The 17,703-nt window shown below is 33.8% G+C and overlaps 1 pseudogene; it reads left to right on the forward strand.

The window, feature by feature from the left end:
• Positions 1-8,097: 8,097 nt before the first annotated feature.
• Positions 8,098-8,969, forward strand: LOC149178620 (uncharacterized; annotated as a pseudogene).
• Positions 8,970-17,703: the final 8,734 nt, after the last annotated feature.

Raw genomic sequence — 17,703 nt, forward strand, 5'->3', positions numbered from 1 at the left:
ATAATATTCTTCAATATTCTACGCCTTCTGACGTTTCTTTTGCAACATGTAATAAATATTCTAATTAAAACTAAACACATATTAAATTTCTAGTTAAAACTAAACACATATAAATAACAATGTACAACTCTGCATCACTTATGATTATTATAGAGATTTTTTTTAAAAGCGTTAAAATAAAGTTGAATGTTAAAGTTGTTCATTAATTGAGGTTTGGTTGTTTGATTAGCGTTTCAAATGCACGTCCCCATTGATAATAATATAAAGAGTGATGTGCCTTTCACAAATTCGAGTGAGTTTCTTCAAATGGGATTACCTTGGTTAAGGATGTTGAATTTTGAACAAAATATTGTATTTTGGTCCAGGATGTAGTAGGTAACATAAGTATTTTAAGTAAAATGTTTTTGTAATAAAATTATTTTTTGATTTGGAAAAATAAGAATATAAATACAATTATTTCTATTAAATTTGACAAAAAATTATGATACATATTATGTTATTAAAATTATAAAAATCACAAAAAATAACTAAATTATAAATTTATTTCAAATTATTATTAGTCGTAAAAAAAAATTATACATATATTAAATATTTATACATATTAAAAAAAAATAAAAAGTACAATTTTTTCAATTTAATAGTCCTCTGAAAATTTCTAATTTACACTTTTTAAAACAATTACTAAAATTATTAAATTTCTATAAATAATTTAACCTTATAATGATAGTCGCAATGACTGCCAACACCACAACAACAAATTAAACATTGAAGTAGTTCGAAAACCACCAATTGCTTCGCTCAAAAAACCACAACAAGTGGAACATCAAATTAATTTGAAAACCACCAATTACCTCTCTCTAGGTCACCCTCTTCGTTACTTTCCTCGACTTCGTGTAAAACAACAAACTATCTTTGTTTATAACAAGGAAATGTTTCGTTCCCCACTCTTCAACCATTGAATGTACAATTTTTGTTCTTGGAGAGAGTGTTTTTTTTAATTAGTATGATTGTGAGTAAATTGTTATTATTATTAATGTTAAAAAGAATCAATATAATTTTTAATTATGGAGATTTTTAATATATAAATATATTGTTATAATATTATGGATTAATATAATGGTTTACTAATACGAAATATCTAAAAAATTATAATTTATATTAATATACTATTTTTAAAAAATTAATCATTTCAATTAAAATAACAAAAATAACATAACTATTTTAACATAAATTAAAATTTTTAATTTATAATTATTAAAAATATTCTCAAATATTTCATTAAATCCTTACCATCTATTTAATGATATCAATAATTAAATTAAAATATAGAAATACTATTCTAAACATAATTATATTTTAATTTAATAATCTAATTTAATATAATAAAATATAATATTATTATCAATAATCTTTTAAAAATTATTTTTTGAAATTTGTATTTTATTATTAACTTTCTATATTATCAGCTGTTCATTCACACCAGGCCGTACACCAAATTAATTCGAAAACCGCCCTACCTCTCTCTACGCCACCCTCTTCCTTACACTTTTTCAACAACAAATTGATATCAGAGCGAAGTTTGAATAATTAAATTGGAAATAGTAGAGAAAGAGTGTGCAGCGGCGGTCTTCAAAGTTCACAGTCACACTGTGCGAAGAGAGTCAATCTTTTTAAGGTGTTATAGCGAGAAGATTTCGGGAATAAAAGAGCCTGCAACAGCCGCTTGCACAAGGGCTTCGCGTGTGAGCCGAAAGTTACTCGAAAGTTTGTCTGCTGTAAGGTCATACACCAGGACCAGTTCTCGTCGTCGCTGTGGTGAAGAACTATCACGCTTCCTCGAGTTAGAGATCCGTCTATTGAAAAGTCAAAGTCTGAGTTACGCTGTCGGCTGATAAGCCACGTTGGCAAGGAATTAACGTGCAACCCATTAGAAGTAAAGACCTTAAACCTTTTTGGAGAGCACGAGATAATTTTTTTCTTTGGTAAGCAAGTTCAAAGTGATTTATTCATTCGAAAGTCCTTTTTAAGTGGAAATATTGAAAGTGCTTTATTCTAAAAGGGAATTTTTTTCTTTGGTAAGCAAGTTCAAAGTGGTTTATTCATTCGAAAGTCCTTTTTAAATGGAGATATTGAAAGTGCTTTATTCTAAAAGGGATTTAATGCAAGGTTTAAAGAAAAGGTAATGATATAAGTTTTTTTTATGAGCTAGTGAAGTACCTTTTTTTATGAAGGAGATTTGAAAAGAGGGTTTTTTTTTAAGGGTCGAAGGCTTGTTTTATGGTTGAATATTATAAAGTGGATTTTGGTTAAAAAAAATTCAGTTTTTTTTATTAAAAAGAAAAAACAAAGTTTCATGGTATAAGGAAAAAGATTTTATTGGCAAGAGAGTTTAGGGCTTTGCAAAGTTTATCTTTTTATAAAATATTTTGTTTTTGTTGTCAAGTATGACAATTTTTTTGGTGAAGATTGTTCTCTAGGGGACGCACATTGAAAATTATATATTTTTTTAGGGGTGATATGGAAGACAACCTCATGCAATCAGCAAAGTAACTATAGGAAAAGGAATGACAACAATCATGGGTCAGGAAGTGCAACTGAAGAAGACTAAGAAAATGAATAAAAAAGAAGAGGCAGAGATTGTTGCCATGGTTAGAGAGGTTCAGGCCATAGCCGAGGAACTGAAAAGTCTAGCAGAAGACAAAGAAGAAATCGAGGGTGATTGGTGTAGCTTTGATCTGCTACCACCTCTTATGTTTACAGGTGAATATTTTGATCATTGAGTTATCAAGATGTTAACTTTTCTTAGAGCTAAAGAGTTAATTGAGTATGAATCTAATAACCCATATGATGCAGTATGTGATGTTTTAGGATTGAATTTTATAAAATATGCATTGGATGAGAAGTGTTTGTGCAAGGTAGCAAAAGCTATAACTTCCTTGGAAGCATGGAAGATCTTGGAAGCAGAGTTTGGCACAAAGGAGAGTGACATGCAACAACAGATTATGTCACAAGCAAAAGCCGCAGATATGAGAGTAGATGAGCAAGACTTTGAGAAGAAAACAGAGCTTGGAGAACCCATAAAATTGAAACCCATTATGCAAGCATGCATATGGATGAAGAAGACACGACAAATATTGCAGAGAGAGAAGTTGAAGCCTTTGTGTGCTTGGAGAACCCATAAAATTGAAACCCATTATGCAAGCATGCATATGGATGAAGAAGACACGACAAAGATTGCAAAGAGAGAAGTTGAAGCTTTTGTGTGTGAAATAGAGCAAGAGCAAATAAATGCTTAAGGACTCCACTGTAAGGTGGATGATGCAAATGATTGTGAATCCCACTGTGATGAGACACATGTGTATGATGACTATAAAGTGATATGTAAATTGGTGAATCCAGCCGCAGCTGATGGATTTGGTGAAGTTGAAATTGATAATGAGCACATGCATGCTCAAATATCCCACCATAGTGTGGATGAACATTATGTTAATGATATGTGTGGTTTCTTTTTTGAAATGGGGATTGATTGTGACAATATGGTAAGCGCAATGTTTGATGAAACATTGAAGGTTGAAGTTGCCAATGTAGCAGCAAGATATGAAGCAGTTGGAACTGCTCATGAAGTAGTGTGTCATCTAGCAGGAGTTGATGATCAAGAACAAGATAAAGTGATTGAAGAGTTTTTTATGAGAATATCCACTAACAACATAACAGTGGAAGACAATCTCCATGCAGTTGAAAAGAAGGCAAATGTAGAACAGGAAGCTCTCACTGAAGATCATAATAAACATGTTTTTAACATTGTCTTTGAATATGCAGGTGTTCAGAATAGCATGGGCAAAGAAGTTGAAAGCAAGGTTGTTAATAAATTTGATGCAAATTTGAAGCTCATTGAAGAATGGATTCAGAAACCAATAGAACAAATTGAAGTGAGTCAAAGTCATGAATATAAAGCACAAGAAGCAAAGCAAAGAAGACAATTTGAAGATGCAATGTTTTGGCAGCAGCCTGTGGTTGAACAAATATTTGAAGAGGAAGTTGTAGAAGACATGATCCAATTGATTTTCAGAAGAAGCTCAAGACAAGTCAAAGAAAAATTGCAGCGACAACAAGTCAATAAAGCCTACTTCAAGAAAGTTCAACAAAGAATGAAGCAATTTCGAGGATACAAAATCTGGAAGAAGAGAAAAAGAAAATGCAAAATTGTAAAAGTTTTGAGTCATTGTAAGCCTAGCTGAGACATAGACCAGAAGACATGTTTGTGTGATAGTTAAGTCATGTTGAGTTATACGGTCGTAATTAAGGGGGAGTGTTAGAAATTGTAATTACTCACGCATGTGGAGTTAGATAAAATTAAAGAGTCAGTTAACTGAGTGTTGAGTGTTGAACGTTGAGTCAAGTCTAGTGATGGATGAAGAGCAGTTCATATTTAGAGTGTGAGTTAACTAAGTTAAGTGTGTGTGCATGTTAAAATATTTTAGGCAAGTCGCTAGTTGGAAAAGGTTAAATACCCTTCACCATTGTAAGTATCATGTTTTGTGTGATCAATAAAGTCTCATGTTTTGTGTGATCAATAGAAGAGGAGCAGCTCATGTTTTATGTGTGAATAATTCATGCTTTGTCTTTTCTGCCTTTCCAACACAATCCATTATGTTGGGAGGTTTACTCCTGGCCAAATCCAAACCTAAGCGGTGAGTTTTAGCGTAGTTTAAAGAACTTATAAATTAGTTTAGAAAATAATAGAAATTCTGGTAAGATTATGATAAAATCGGATAGAGATTTTTGAAAATATAGATTACAGTTGTCAAACTTCATGATTTTGAGTGTCTAAAAATTCTTGAAAATTTTTTATGAAGTTGAATCTCATATCTATCATAAAAATATTCAAAAACCAACCTTTTGATTTTTTAAAATTGTTTTTGCTTTCCAGTGAAATTTGTGAGATTATCTACTCTAGAAATTTGAGGTCCCATTCAATTTGTTTCACTTCACGCCACGAGACTCCTATACCTGCCAAAACCCAACTAAGCTCCAGGTTCAAGAAATCTACGACTATCCCATACCTGCCAAATTCCAAACCTAAAGCCCAGGTTCAAGAAATCGACAATGGACCGATGCTTGACGCTTACATAACCTGATGGCCAGGGCAACGCAAAACGTGCTATCTGAACATACACTCAATTATTTAATACTGCAGTAATTACAGGTTAAAAACACAACAATATAATTAAATACTACAGTAATTAAAGGCTAAAAACACAACAATAGTAAACTAACAATCAAATTGTCAGCAGAACAATAATTTAATAGCAGTCAATGGCAGATGATAAAATCAATTTTGAAGGGCAGGTGAATTTCTGGGTGGAAGCTGGAATTTGGTGATATTTTTTTGAAAAAAAATAATTATAAGAATGTTTAAATTGTTTTTATGCTACAAAAAGAATTGGGTACTGTCAAAAACTTTCGTACCATCAAAAACTTAAAATTTAACTACAACTAAGATTTTTTAAAGTTTCTTTAAAATTCATACCAAAATTTCTATTATTTTCTAAGCGCAATTACAGCTGGTTTAGATTACGGGATTAACTTTTTTGAAAAAGTACACAGCACTACAATATTGGTATCCTTGTCCCATTCAGGAAAAACGCGTTTAATCGTCGTGAAATCCCTCCCACTGTGGCAACACTTAAATCTTATGAATCACTCTCGTGCTTATTTTTGACAAACGTTCATGTGACGTTTGTCTGAAGCAGGGCAGACAATCAAAATTTCATTCATGACATTAGATTATTAAATTTAAACAATGAAGACTGATGACACTTCAATTATTTTTCTTCTGTGGAAAATGATGTAAAATATATTTTTGCACATATTTCGAGTGTTCCAGATTTTGAAGTGCCATTATCTCAAGAGGTCAAGTGATCAATAAATAAATAAAATGATGTAAAATATATATGATGAGGACAACATCGTAAAGCTCAGAGATCTAAAGCATCTAAAGTTAGAAGAATGTAATAGTTTAATGGGTATTCCAGATGGTTTGTGTCACCTCAATTCATTGAACAAGCTGTTCTTGCCATCGAGCAAGAGATGTGCTATAAATGTGGGGGATTTTGCAAATTTCTTGAATCTGATGGAGCTGAGGGCAAGAGTAAGAGTAAAACCAGAAATTAAAGATAGTACAATGACTACATGGACGGACCTAACGAGGTTGGATGTAAGGTGCGTACAATGACTACATGGACGGACCTAACGAGGTTGGATGTAAGGTGCGTCCACGATGCAGTTACGGATGTAGCGGAAGATATTTTTCCCTTCAACATGGAGAATGTGAAGAAGTTGGAACATTTTTCCCTGCACAGTTATGAGGGGGTAAGTTTACCCAGTTGCATTTCTCAGTTTCAAAATCTGAGAACTATATATTTGTCAGTGTGTCCCCAACGTAGGGAGCTTCCTGCGTGCAAAATTTGGAATGGAATTCTGGGCGGAGGCTTTCCAATGTTGAAAAGATTGAATCTTCGGATGTCTGTTGTGTCAAGTGAAGAAACAATGCCAGAGCTCGAAGATATAGAGATAAGATATTGTAGATCGTTGAAGAGATTGGGAATAAAGAAATTACGTAGATTAAAGAAGTTAGACATATCCGATTGCCGAGAATTTGAAGCACTAGAAATTGAGACTGGTGGTCTTCCGCTGTTAGAGGACTTGAGCCTTCGCGAGCTGTACAAGTTTCAGACTATAGTGGGGCCCTCTGGTGTAATCAATGACGGAGTAATGCCCAAACTTCAAGTTTTGATAAATGATTGTCCACTGTTGAGAAGATTGGTATTAGAGAAGTTACCGAATCTGAGGTACATTTCAATATGGCGGTGCCGTGAGCTTAGGGAGTCACAGGTTGGGAGTGGTGGCCTTCCCATGTTAGAGAGACTGGAGCTGCAATTGTGTGAGAAGCTAGAGAATATTGTGGGACTCCATGATGTGTGGGATGACAAAACAATGCCTAAACTTCAATCCCAATCCTTGAAGATAAGGAGGTGTCCATTATTGAGAAGATTGCCCAGAGGAATGGAGAAACTCTCCATGTTACAGCAAATTATTGCAGAGACTGAGTGGTGGCAAAAATTATTTTGGGAAAATGAGAATGTGGAAAGGAATATTTCTGGGCTTTTCAATGAATGCTGATAACATTTTCAATGTTTTACCATACAATATATGAATTGTAATGTTACTTTTTATATGAAAAAATCTGTTTCATTAATATAAATATAGTTTTGTTTCATCCTTTTTATCTTTCAGCATCTTCCAACAGTCTCTGGACCCTTCATTTACTTCACACCTCAACAAATCGCACTAGTTGTCTGTTTTTGACATTAGCTGAAAATGATCGCTTTCATGACTAAACAGATTTTATTAAATATTTTTGACCCCCTGTGTTTTTATTTATTTATTTATTCCTCTTTGAATTTGTCCTCTTTATTTGGTTGATGTGGAAATTTTCTTTCATCTCCATTTAGTATGGTTTTCTGGTATAATAATGATCAGTTAATCTACATTAAGAAATAACAGTTATTAATAATTATTCCACTACCCAATTAACCACTAAATCATCAATTTTTTTCTAAATTTTTCTAATTATGTAAATATAATAATAACAATATATTTCTTCTTTCGCTATATTATTGTTTTAATGAAAAGTTTAACTATGCGAGAGATCTTCGCTTGCCTTATCATGCCAACCTTAAAATTCAGAGTCAAAGTCAACTTGAAATTTAGTGATAATTTAAAAATGATATCACTAAAGTATACAATTATTGTTATTATAAATATATATTTTTAAATATATAATAACATATTTTCCATAATTTTATATTTTTAATATAAATTTAAGTTATATAATTATAATTTTTCCCACTCTATAGTCGTTAAAGCAAAGGGTTTTCAGCATTTCAAGAATGACATAAAAATTATAATTTTGTAAAATAGGGAAGACGAATTTGGCATATTAATTTTTATAGGTAATTATGAGATTCATCTTCATGACATTGTCGCAGATTCGTCGGCTTAGAAGAATATGCTTTTCATAGTTGCACTACGATAATGAAAGACACAGGTAGTTGTGTAAGTTGTGTACCTAGTTCTTTCACTGCGTACGACAGAGCATGCTCTTTCACTGCGTAATGGGTTTGTTCATGTGCCTCCTGCCTACATCCCATTGTCCTACAGAGGCACCGTTTTTTTCCTACAGAGCAAGACAAGAGGGTCATTGAGACTTCTTTTTAACTTGTAATTTATAAACAAAGAGTGGAGATGTACCTGGGCGATGGTGGTTAGAGTTTACCCTACTTGCACCAGAGGATTCAACAATGTGTTTTATTGAGGTGCACAGATGATAAGGTTGAAGTGCAGTGTAATTCATCCATGGTATTGATGGCGATTATAGCTATACCAAAGGAGTATCCTAATTTCAGAAGATCTACATTTAAGACCAACTCTCCTACTGCTGAGGCATTGGTTGATCAACTTCTCATAATTATACAAGAAGATGATTTTGAATCTCGACTTTTGATTCCCTACATAAAATCGATTGGATGCCTTGCTCAGACCTTTCCTGCTAGAGAAACCAGGCTCATCCATTCCCTTGTGAAACATCTAGATCATAGGGACTTATCTATGAGTAGAGAGGTAACCACTGCACTCGGAAATTTTTCCTACGGGGAAAACTATCTACATATAGAGCATTCCAAGGCCATCATTGAGTTGACATCTTTTCCTCCACTCTTGGTCTAAATTGTGTGCCTTGGAGAAGGATGGCTCAGGTTCCTACATTGATTCTTCTTTGTTACTTCACTTTACATGTTGGTGAAAGAGCATCTAAGGAGGTATCCCTCGTCCAAAATATTGATTTGGAGAGCCTGCTTCTAGAGGCCAAAAGCCATCTCGAACTCTACTAGTCCAGAGGAACAAAATAGATTTTAGCTTAAAGGCTAAAAATGAAATTGTTGTCAAGACAGGGGAAGGGAAGGTGAATGGTTTTCAGAAGTTGATTTAAGTTGATTGATCACATAGATCCTTCCTAATCGACATTGGACTCTTCCCTCTATCACATGTATCATATATCATATTAAAATAGGAGAAAAACATAATCAGAAACGAAACAAAAACTAATGCCCATAAAACCATCAGATATAGCGACTTTTAATTACTATAACAATGGCCTCATAGGAGGGTGAAAAGTGGCAACAATAGAGCGTATCAGAGGAATGGATGTCAGAACTTTTTATAATGCGCACAAACAAAAAAACATCGATATTGGGAGGTTACGATATGGAGCGGATGCGATATCATATTTAAATTCCGTTTATAGACCATATCATATCCGCATATCGAAGGGGAAACATATATAGGAGATCGGAATGAAATGACATATCGGAGGTGCATTGGGATATTAGCGATCAAACATCGGAGGGATATGATTATCGGAAGTCGAACATCAGAGGTTATATCACTATCGGACATCGAAGATTAGAGAGAATGTTGTATCGGTGATCGGAGATTGGAGATCGGAGGGGATATGTTGTATCGACATACACGCAGGATTCACATATCAGAATATCGACGGGAACACCATATCAGAGTATTGGAGAATGGTGTTATCAGAGTTTTTAAAATGTGTCTCGAAAGGAAATCTCCAATATGTGGGAGTGGAAGCAATGATGTGGAATGTGGGTCCTCCCTCCAATAAAATACAACCACTGTTGAGTGGGCCCACGACTTATGATATTGAGGATTTTGAAAGGGATTCCTCCGATATCGTAAATCCAGAAACTATGATATATCATATATTTTGTTAATAAAATATCTCCATTGATTTATGATAAAGGGCTATGGCCTATAGCCATTTTACAATAGATCTTGGTCTTAGGGGCTATTTTCATAATTAATTAAATTGATTAAATCCATCCCCTTGTGAAACATCTAGATCATAGAGACTTATCTATGGCTGGAGAGGCAGCCATTGCACTCGGAATTTTTTCCTACATGGGAAGTTATCTAGATATGGAGCATTCCAAGGCCATCATTGAGTCATTTTTTCCTCCACTCTTGGTCCAAATTGTGTTCTTTGGAGAAGGATGGCTTCAATTCCTACATTGATTATTCTCTGTTACTTTGCTTTACATGTTGGTCAAAGGGCATCTAAGTAGGTTTCTCTCATTCATGATATTGATTGGAGAGCCTGCTTCTAGAGGCCAAAAGCAATCTTGAGCTCTACCAGTCTAAAGGATGAAAAAAAATCTAGCTTAAAGCCTAGAAACGAAAGTGTTGCCAAGATAGGTGAAGGGAAGGTGAATGGTTTTTAGAAGTTGATTGAAACAATGGTTTTCAAAAGCTGATTGATCGCATATATCCTTCCTAATCAACATTGGGCTCTTCCCTGTATCACAAGTAATAGAGATAATATTAAAATAGGAGAAAAACATAATAGGAAACCAAACAAAAACTAATTCCCACAAAACCATCAGATATAGAAACTTTTAATTATTGTAACAATGGCCACATAGGAGAGTGAAATGCGGCAACAACAGAGGGTCTCAGAGGAATAGATATTGAAACATTTTATTGTGCATAAACAAAAAAAAAGGTCGATATTGGGAGGCTGCGATATGAAGCTGACACGATATCATATTTGAACTCTGTTTATAGGCCATATCGGATCCACATATCGAAGGGCGAATATATATTGAAGATCAAAAAGAAATGACATATTAGAGGTCAGAGATCAGAGGTGCATTGGGATACCGGCAATCATAGATCGAAGGGATATGATTATTGGATGTTGGAGGTCGGAGGTTATATCACTATCGGAGATTAGAGATCTGAGAGACTGTTGTATCAGAGATCATAGGGATATGTTGTATCAACATATCGGTGGGATTGGCGTATCAAAATATCAATGGGAACACCATATCAGAGTATCGAAGAATGGTGTTATCGGAGTTTTTTAAATGTGTCTCGAAAGGAAATCTCCTATATGTGGGAGCGGAAACAATGACGTGGAATGTGGGTCCTCCCTCCAATAAACTACAACCATTGTTGAATGGGCCCAAGACTTATGATATCGAGGATTTTGAAAGGAATTCCTCTAATATCCAAAATCTAGAAACTATGATATATGATATATATTTTTAATAAAATATCTCCATTGATTTATGATAAAGGGTTATGGCCTATAGCCCCTTTACAATAGATATTGGTCTCGGGGGCTATTTTCATCATTAATTAAATTGATTAAAAACAAATAAAAAAAACTAGTGTTTACAAATAAAAATTATTATTTAGAAACGAATAAGTTTATAAATCAAAAGTAATATACATTTTATACATTTAGTAGAACAAGGCAGTGAAAAAGTTCAATCTTTGTTTAAGCACCATTTGCAAACCAAACAACCAAATGAGATAACAAAGTTATGATAAGAAGATAGGAACATATTGAACTCATTGAAGCAATCCAAACTCTCAAAATCAAATAGTAATATGGCAAACTATTCAATTAAAGGGCCCCCATAGTGATAATTAAGTGAATAATGGGGGGGTTCTTTTTTTACCACAACAATGATGACACACTGGGAAGAACCAGTTATCTCTGGTTTATTATTAATGAAATCCTCAAAGGAAAAGGAGCAAGGTTGAATAAAATCAAAATGCAAAGATTCAGACTCTATGAAATCCCTTAAAACAAATTTTATTCATTTTGAACATTTTGAAGATCATGTTTACAATAACCATTAATTAATGACAACATAAACTAAAGGACAAAAGTTTAGCATTGTGTTTGGTAAGAAAGGTGAACTCTCATTATCATAGGTAGAGACACTATTGTGATCAAGTGTTCATAGCCTCGACAAGGTTACCTTTTTAACCCTAAGGAATGTCGGTATCCCATCTATTATTTAGTATTTTAGAAAAGACATATTTCATTAATAAATCCGAAACCATTATCGTGACTTGGTGACCAGTTTTACCAATGCCATTCACAAGTGTTTATAGTCATGAACAAGTTGACTCCTGATGAGACCTCTTGTCTTACAGAGAAGTGCTATGAGCCATTATCTTAGCTTGGTGACTAGATACAGTAATTTCATAACAATCAAAGCCCATGATCATGGTAGGCTGACCATTGCGGAGACCCCCTATCTTTCAGGTTTTTCACACAACTTTTAATTTATACTCTGATATTTTGTGCTAATAGATGGGGAGACAATTGCTCTCCTTAAGACATGGGGATGGCTTGGAAGAGTTATAGAATACTAAACTAGTGTGTTACTTTTGTAACCTTCGTATATTTTTTATGATATGACTTATTGTAAAGTATTTTTCTTATGTGTATTAAGGTAAGAGAGCATTCAAATACTAATAGAAGATAATGATATTAGAAATTCAATACGAGCCTGAAAAATAATAGTTTAATTATCTTCCTTTTACTAATGGATTCCATTAGATAAGAGTAAAAGTTTCCCAAGTATTAACCAAAGGTGGGTGGAAAAGGGCCTCCAACTTAAAGATTGGTAATATCACCAGGATTAATCCCAAACAAAGGTAAAATATACACACAAGGGGATTGCAAAAGGGTCTAAGAAATATTGTGGAAACAAATCCAACCAAGAGACAAGAGAAAATAAATCTAAATAAAAGAAAATTAAAATAGAAGCCAACCTACTACAAGCAAAATCATGAAATAAGCAAAACTCGAGTGAAACAATATAAAAGTAATATCTTGATATAAGCAATAAAGATCTTGTTATGTTCTTTGCATTATGTCAAGCATATGAAATGTTGTCTCGCTTGGTGAGTTTGTTATTCAAGACTTTTATTTAAATGGATTGTCTAACTAAAAGGAGAGTTGTGATTAAAGTTTGCATACGAAAATTTAACAGGAATGTTATTGCCATTATCAAATCTCGCTTTAAAACATGTAACTTTGAATAAACATATCTCGAAAGAGAATAAGAAGGATGATAAGAAAAACTCATAAGTAAAGGAAATCTCCTTGAATGAGTTTTAAAAATTGCTCCTTTTAGCATTAAGATTTGTCACAACTACTTTATTGGTAAATTCAATCTTCTAACTCAAGCCAATACTTGCCAGAAGAACAACAAAATATAAGAAAGAAACAATGATTAAAAGACAAAATAAATTCTATAAAACTAAGAACATATGGAAATGAACATGTAAATGTGTACCTGGGAGAATTTGATCATAGCTTTACCTGATGAATCTTCATATTCTCCCATGTATTTATCAAAGTTCAAAACCATCTTCTTATTTAATTTAAACTAACTGCTAAACTACACCTAATCCTAATCTAAAATGTAGACTAAGACTAAGTAAAATCGCGCTTCCAATGTAACCATTTATGTTAGATGATCCAAAAATAAATATTATCATAGGTTATTAAGTTAGAAAAAAAAAATTATTTATTTAAGATATTAAATTAAAAATTATTAATCTAGAATATTTAATTATTTAATGGAGACATTTAGAATTAGTATATTGTTGTAAAAGATATGACTCTACAAATGTGTCGTATCTTAAGCTCTATTTTAGGAGAATTGTTAGTAAGATTGTTTGAATAGCTTTTATTGTAAGTGGACACTTGTTATTGCATATGTGATCCATAATTAGAGGTAGTTAGGACATTGAGCTTATAAATAGCTCATTGCAAGAGTGTTTGGTTGTTTGGGTGTAAACTCTTGCAAAATTCAAAATGTGATTTTTTTTTTTATTAATAAAATTACGTGTCTGAGGAAACTTCTGCCATTATTGTGGTATCAAAGCTCTAGTAATGCTGCAGTGGATGTGAGGAGGATATTCCAGCTCAACAAAGTCCTGGAAAACTCCATTCAATTGACCAACAAATGATTGGTATGGAAATTCTCCAATTTTTGTTTAAAAAAAGAAAACAAATTTTATCATTGATTTTAGATTTTTAAAATCTGAAAATCATTTTTTATTATTATCGAAAAAAAATTGCCTCTGTTTCTGGAATTTTTGTTATTGCTCTGCTCCAACACGCTGAGGAACTGAGGCGGCCCATGGCCTGTCCAACGCTTAGGGCTCCACCAGAACCACCACCCAAATATTCATTGCTGTCATTATCATTATTATAACCATTTCGATTAAAACGGTCACCATTGTAGCTACCAAGGCCACGATTGCTATAGCTCACATCTTCATTGCGTCTCCTCCTCGGCTGCCTCTACCTCCTCAGCCCACTCCATTTCTCGACTCTCTCACACCCTTATATTGGTGGCAATCTGAGCCTAAAACATGTAGATCTTATCTGGAATGTAAAGATTTGAGATCTCACAGCTTGAGCCGGAGGTAGGGGTTTGGATGGGAGCTTGACCGGAACCAATACCCCGCTTCCTTGCATCATCATTTGCTGGCATACGTAGATTCACTAAGTCCTCTGCGCTTGCTCGAGTCCTTGTTGATCCTATTTGATCTGTCAATGCCATTAGTGTATTAATTACAACTCACCCATATTAGATACTAATTGAGATTGAAAACATCATTCAAATGGTAAAAAAAACTACAACAATCGGTATACCAAAGCATTGCATACAACATTTCTTTGATCTTTTTTGTCATTATAAATGAATTAGCGCGGTTTGGATTTGGTTTTCTAACCTGATAGGATGAGTTTGAATTCTGGTGATGGATAGAGTGCCTGTGCCTGGTGCACCTACATCCCGAGAGATCAATCACGTGTAGTTTTTTGTTGGTTCTTATTGCTGTACTGGTCGCGATATGTATTCTAGCATCAGCCAGCCAGCGTGAGCATCTCCAACAAAAATTCATTCCAAGCATCTATTGGCCCAGTGTCAGTGTGAAACCAGCAAAAGAAGCCAGCAAAGCCAACGTGAAACCAGTAGAAGAAGCCAGCGTGAAACCAACAAAAGAAGCCAGCATGAAGCCAACAAGAAGCCAGCTTGAGCTAGCTAGCAGCCAGCGTAGAGGACAACCTGAAACAAAAAAAAAAATTCAGCATCTTAAAGAGTTCTTTATTTGGAAGTTTAAAGTTGAAGTCTTTGCTGGAGAGAAGGATTTTTAATTTATAATTTGGAGAGATAATGTATATATTTTTATGTAACATTTTATTATTATCGGAGTAATAAGGATTTTGTAATATTTGTGGAGTAATGAGGTCATTTGTAATTTTTGGAGTAATAAGGAGATTCTATTTGTATTTTTTTTTATTTTGGAGAGATAAGAAAGAGATTGTAACCCAAAGTAATTTTTCTTTTTTACTTTGAGGGGGTGTAACAATTTTTTTACCAGGATTTGCAAGAGCATTATAAAAGTCAAATTTCGAAAGTTACCTTGTAAATTTTTGAGAAATTGACTAGAGCCAAGTGCAAAGCTTAGTCATTTTTCTCCTCCAATGACTATACGATGGTCAAGGCCAAGCTGCGATAGATCGTTTTTGCGTAGTGTGTTGCATGTTGTGTTGTCCATCTTGATTTTTTTAGCTAGATTCTTTGTGTGAAGCTTCAAAACTACAATGTCAAAGCTGATTAATTTGTTTTCTGATTCCGAAAAACTTGAAGGCACAAAATCTTACAAAACATGGCAATGCCTCATCGAAAGCACTCTCATTTATAATGAACTGTGGCATGGTATATGTGACGGTGATATTAAGCCAAATAAACCCACAGATGCAGTTGCACTAGCAAAATGGGAAGTTAAGAATGCCAAAGCATTAGCTCTCATTAAATCTTCTATCAATGATGAAATGTATGTCCATCTAGCAAATGCTATAGATGCATGGTTTGCTTTGAGAACTTTTAAATAATTCTTTGATACTCAGCCTGAATCAAAGAAAGTTGATCTACAATTAAAATTGTTGCAACAAAAATTGACTGAGGGAGGTGATGTTCTTGAACATATCTCCAGGCTTAAGAATATTAAACAGGAATTCATTAATGCTAGTTTTCAAGCAGTAGATGATAGTTTTATGGTCACAATTTTAATTGGACTTCCTTCTTCCTACACACATTTTTTGGAGACTCTACAATTAACTGGTAAGTTAGAGAAACTAAAGTTTGATGAGCTCTGCGAAATGTTGACCCAACATGATAAAACCTTTGGGAAGAAAAAGAAAGTTGGTCAAGATTTCTTTTTCACAAAGCCCAGCACTAGTAAATCATCAACTGATAGTTCTGGAAACATAGGCAAAGGGAATTTCAATCAAAATCAAGCAGCACATAATGTACAAAGTAGAGGTAGAAGCCAAAGTAGAGGAAACAAATTTAATAGTGGCAACAGTTCAGGAAGGAGTAATTTTCAAGGCAGAGGAAACAATCAAGGAAGAGGCTATTTTCAAGGAAGAGGAAATAATAATCAAGGTAGAGGACAACCTCAAAACATAAGTGAAAGTAGAGGTAGAGGACAATCTCCAGGAAGAGGAAGAGACTTAAGTCAAATTGTGTGTCGAAGATGTAACAAAGTTGGACATTACGCTGAAGATTGTCGAACTTCTCTTAATAAAATTCCCAAGTTTCATGAGCACTCAGCACAATTTGCAAATGATCAAGATGATGATAACTCATAATATGTTTTTACTTCTTCGTCGACATTACAACTTTCATCCCATCTTAGAAGTGATTATGAAGATGCTTGGAGCTTGGATTCAGGGGAAACTCAGCACATGACTTGTTGACGTGATTTTTTTTGGAATTTTCAAGGTTGCCAACTTAATTCCATTTTTCTTGTAGATGATACAAAACATACTCCTTATGGAAAAGCAACAGTTAAATTTTTTCTCCCTGGCATTGGAGAAAAAATTATTTCAAATGTATGGTATGTACCAACCTTTAAGAAAAAATTATTATCTTTAGTCACGATTCAACAAGAAGGACATCAGGTAATTATGGAAGATGGCCTAGTTAAGATTAATTCATTCAAACAGAGCTTGAAAACTATGATGACAGGCTATGAAGATGGAAAATTTTTAAGGATGAAAGGGACATTTATTCCAAGGCATTCTGATTTTGCAGGGGTAGTGACTACATGAATTTCACCAATAATATTATGGCATGTAAGATATGGACATTTAAATTTTGATAGTCTTTCTCAATTATAGAAACAAGGGATGGTTAAAGGACTTCCCACTTTCAAAAAGGAAAATGCAAAATGTGAAGTTTGCATTTATGAAAAACAAAGTCGAGAAAGCTTTCCAACAAGTTCATGGCGCACAAACAGGCTGCTGCAACTAGTTCACAGTGATGTTTGTGGACCACTACAAACTTCATTTGGTGGTTGCAAATATTTCTTACTATTCATTGAAGATTTCAGTAGAATGACTTGGGTTTATTTCTTAAAGAAAAAGTCAGAAGCATTTGAAAAGTTTAAAATTTTTCGCCAACTTGTTGAAAATGAAGTCAAAGAAAAGATAGGTACTCTCAGGACAGATAATGGGGGAGAATTCACTTCAAATGAATTCAAAACTTATTGCAGTGATAATGGCATAAGAATACATCTTACAAATGTTTACACTCCACAACAAAACTGAGTAGTAGAAAGAATGAATCACACCTTGTTAGGAATGGCAAGATCTATATTAGCTTTTAAAAGGTTAAGTCCAACATATTGGGAAGAAGCAATTCATACAACTGTCTACTAAAGAAACAGATCTCTAATTGC

Source organism: Pinus tabuliformis, chromosome 4_1 (genome assembly GCF_031772625.1).
Source record: "Pinus tabuliformis cultivar Carrire ecotype Pingquan chromosome 4_1, CPIR1, whole genome shotgun sequence".
Taxonomy (NCBI): Eukaryota; Viridiplantae; Streptophyta; class Pinopsida; order Pinales; family Pinaceae; genus Pinus; species Pinus tabuliformis.